Source organism: Bactrocera oleae, unplaced genomic scaffold, assembly GCF_042242935.1.
Source record: "Bactrocera oleae isolate idBacOlea1 unplaced genomic scaffold, idBacOlea1 ctg00000010.1, whole genome shotgun sequence".
NCBI classification, from domain to species: domain Eukaryota; kingdom Metazoa; phylum Arthropoda; class Insecta; order Diptera; family Tephritidae; genus Bactrocera; species Bactrocera oleae.
Window position 1 is genome coordinate 12,501 of NW_027212753.1, and position 5,000 is coordinate 17,500.

Below are 5,000 nucleotides of genomic sequence, written 5' to 3' on the forward strand. Positions count from 1 at the left end.
AATAAAGTAATTGAAATTAAAGCATATTATACAATATGGTATATTAATGAGTGTTTGAGAGAATCATAACATGAAAATAAAAATTTGAACGCATAAAACTTTGTTTTCAATATTTATTGAAAATAAGGTAAGTGTTGGGATTGTTATCAAACGACTATCATTTAATATACCAAAAGTAATAAAGTAATTGAAATTAAAGCATATTATACAATATGGTATATTAATGAGTGTTTGAGAGAATCATAACATGAAAATAAAAATTTGAACGTATAAAACTTTGTTTTCAATATTTATTGAAAATAAGGTAAGTGTTGGGATTGTTATCAAACGACTATCATTTAATATACCAAAAGTAATAAAGTAATTGAAATAAAAGCATATTATACAATATGGTATATTAATGAGTGTTTGAGAGAATCATAACATGAAAATAAAAATTTGAACGCATAAAACTTTGTTTTCAATATTTATTGAAAATAAGGTAAATGTTGGGATTGTTATCAAACGACTATCATTTAATATACCAAAGTAATAAAGTAATTGAATTAAAATCATATTATACAATATGGTATAATAGTATATCAAGTGTTTTAATAACATGAAAATAAAAATGTTAACCAAAATACTTTGCTTGCAATATTAAATGAAGAAGTAGTGAATTTTCATATAAGTATTAAATGTATAAAGTCTATGAAGTAATAAATTTTCATATAAGTAGTAAATATATAAAGTCTATGAAGTAATAAATTTTCATATAAGTATTAATTGCATAAAGTCTATGAAGTAATAAATTTTCATATAAGTACTAAATGTATAAAGTCTATGAAGTAATAAATTTTCATATAAGTAGTAAATATATAAAGTCTATGAAGTAATAAATTTTCATATAAGTATTAATTGTATAAAGTCTATGAAGTAATAAATTTTCATATAAGTATTAATTGTATAAAGTCTATGAAGTAATAAATTTTCATATAAGTATTAATTGTATAAAGTCTATGAAGTAATAAATTTTCATATAAGTATTAATTGTATAAAGTCTATGAAGTAATAAATTTTCATATAAGTACTAAATGTATAAAATCTATGAAGTAATAAATTTTCATATAAGTAGTAAATATATAAAGTCTATGAAGTAATAAATTTTCATATAAGTATTAAATGTATAAAGTCTATGAAGTAAAATATAAAGTCTATGAAGTAATAAATTTTTATATAAGTATAAAAAATATAAAGTCTATGAAGTAATGAATTTTCATATAAGTATTAATTGTATAAAGTCTATGAAGTAATAAATTTTCATATAAGTATTAAATGTATAAAGTCTATGAAGTAATAAATTTTCATATAAGTATTAATTGTATAAAGTCTATGAAGTAATAAATTTTCATATAAGTATTAATTGTATAAAGTCTATGAAGTAATAAATTTTCATATAAGTATTAATTGTATAAAGTCTATGAAGTAATAAATTTTCATATAAGTACTAAATGTATAAAGTCTATGAAGTAATAAATTTTCATATAAGTAGTAAATATATAAAGTCTATGAAGTAATAAATTTTCATATAAGTATTAATTGTATAAAGTCTATGAAGTAATAAATTTTCATATAAGTATTAATTGTATAAAGTCTATGAAGTAATAAATTTTCATATAAGTATTAATTGTATAAAGTCTATGAAGTAATAAATTTTCATATAAGTACTAAATGTATAAAGTCTATGAAGTAATAAATTTTCATATAAGTAGTAAATATATAAAGTCTATGAAGTAATAAATTTTCATATAAGTATTAATTGTATAAAGTCTATGAAGTAATAAATTTTCATATAAGTATTAATTGTATAAAGTCTATGAAGTAATAAATTTTCATATAAGTATTAAATGTATAAAGTCTATGAAGTAAAATATAAAGTCTATGAAGTAATAAATTTTCATATAAGTACTAAATGTATAAAGTCTATGAAGTAATAAATTTTCATATAAGTAGTAAATATATAAAGTCTATGAAGTAATAAATTTTCATATAAGTATTAAATGTATAAAGTCTATGAAGTAAAATATAAAGTCTATGAAGTAATAAATTTTTATATAAGTATAAAAAATATAAAGTCTATGAAGTAATGAATTTTCATATAAGTATTAAATGTATAAAGTCTATGAAGTAATAAATTTTCATATAAGTATTAATTGTATAAAGTCTATGAAGTAATAAATTTTCATATAAGTATTAATTGTATAAAGTCTATGAAGTAATAAATTTTCATATAAGTATTAATTGTATAAAGTCTATGAAGTAATAAATTTTCATATAAGTATTAATTGTATAAAGTCTATGAAGTAATAAATTTTCATATAAGTATTAATTGTATAAAGTCTATGAAGTAATAAATTTTCATATAAGTATTAATTGTATAAAGTCTATGAAGTAATAAATTTTCATATAAGTATTAATTGTATAAAGTCTATGAAGTAATAAATTTTCATATAAGTATTAATTGTATAAAGTCTATGAAGTAATAAATTTTCATATAAGTATTAATTGTATAAAGTCTATGAAGTAATAAATTTTCATATAAGTATTAATTGTATAAAGTCTATGAAGTAATAAATTTTCATATAAGTATTAATTGTATAAAGTCTATGAAGTAATAAATTTTCATATAAGTATTAATTGTATAAAGTCTATGAAGTAATAAATTTTCATATAAGTATTAATTGTATAAAGTCTATGAAGTAATAAATTTTCATATAAGTATTAATTGTATAAAGTCTATGAAGTAATAAATTTTCATATAAGTATTAATTGTATAAAGTCTATGAAGTAATAAATTTTCATATAAGTAGTAAATATATAAAATCTATGAAGTAATAAATTTTCATATAAGTATTAATTGTATAAAGTCTATGAAGTAATAAATTTTCATATAAGTATTAATTGTATAAAGTCTATGAAGTAATAAATTTTCATATAAGTATTAATTGTATAAAGTCTATGAAGTAATAAATTTTCATATAAGTAGTAAATATATAAAGTCTATGAAGTAATAAATTTTCATATGAGTATTAAATGTATAAAGTCTATGAAGTAAAATATAAAGTCTATGAAGTAATAAATTTTTATATAAGTATAAAAAATATAAAGTCTATGAAGTAATGAATTTTCATATAAGTATTAAATGTATAAAGTCTATGAAGTAATAAATTTTCATATAAGTATTAATTGTATAAAGTCTATGAAGTAATAAATTTTCATATAAGTATTAATTGTATAAAGTCTATGAAGTAATAAATTTTCATATAAGTATTAATTGTATAAAGTCTATGAAGTAATAAATTTTCATATAAGTATTAATTGTATAAAGTCTATGAAGTAATAAATTTTCATATAAGTAGTAAATATATAAAGTCTATGAAGTAATAAATTTTCATATGAGTATTAAATGTATAAAGTCTATGAAGTAAAATATAAAGTCTATGAAGTAATAAATTTTTATATAAGTATAAAAAATATAAAGTCTATGAAGTAATGAATTTTCATATAAGTATTAAATGTATAAAGTCTATGAAGTAATAAATTTTCATATAAGTATTAAATGTATAAAGTCTATGAAGTAATAAATTTTCATATAAGTATTAAATATGAAGTCATACAAGTTAAAAATTTAAAAAAAAAATCGATTGTAAAAATACTTTTGATGTTATTAGTTGTATTATGACCATGACGATATTTGAAAATGATATAAATTACCCACGTATATATGAGTTTTTAAATTTTAAATAGGTTAAAAGAATTTTTCCATATATTTTCGGGTTGGTAACGTCAACATGGGAGAGAACATTTATAACAAATTTGCACAAATCTGCTCAAATTGACATATACTGAAATAGTACTTATATGAAAATTTATTACTTCATAGACTTTATACATTTAGTACTTATATGAAAATTTTTTACTGCTAGGAAATGTATTATACTTTTATATATTTGAATTCATTATGTTAGTTTATTAGTAAGAAATTGTTTTTAAATACTTATAAGTATGAATATTACTATACTTATATGATTTATGTATTTAGTACTTGTATGAAAATTTTCATACTTGTATGACTTTATTTACTTAGTATTTATATGGAAATATTTTTTACTTTATATGTATTTTTAAGTAAATATGAAAATGAAAGTTGATTTTGTGTGCCTTTTTATTCCTGGTTTTTATACAGTTAGTTTAAATAGAAATAGATTTTGTTTTATACAAAACTCTATATTCTGTACTAACATATTGTATATAATGAGCGTTTTTTATTCCTGGTTTTTATACAGTTAGTTTAAATAGAAATAGATTTTGTTTTATACAAAACCCTATATTCTGTACTAACATATTGTATATAATAGCGTTTTTTATTCCTGGTTTTTATACAGTTAGTTTAAGTAGAAATAGATTTTGTTTTATACAAAATTCTATATTCTGTACTAACATATTGTATATAATGAGCGTTTTTTATTCCTGGTTTTTATACAGTTAGTTTAAATAGAAATAGATTTTGTTTTATACAAAACTCTATATTCTGTACTAACATATTGTATATAATGAGCGTTTTTTATTCCTGGTTTTTATACAGTTAGTTTAAATAGAAATAGATTTTGTTTTATACAAAACTCTATATTCTGTACTAACATATTGTATATAATGAGCGTTTTTTATTCCTGGTTTCCTACAGTTAGTTTAAATAGAAATAGATTTTGTTTTATACAAAAACATAAAAAATCTATTATTCTATACTAACATATTGTAGAAATAAATATTAAACAATATTTTAGTTTTATTTGTGAGCTATTCTAATATTTACTCATAAAATATATGTGTAAAAGGATGGTTTTTAAATAAAATAAAATATTAAAGTGTTGCACCCGAAAATACTTTTTATCATATATTTATTATTGAAATAAATATAATAGAATTTGAAATTATTAATTTCAAATCAAGAAAAAAATGTA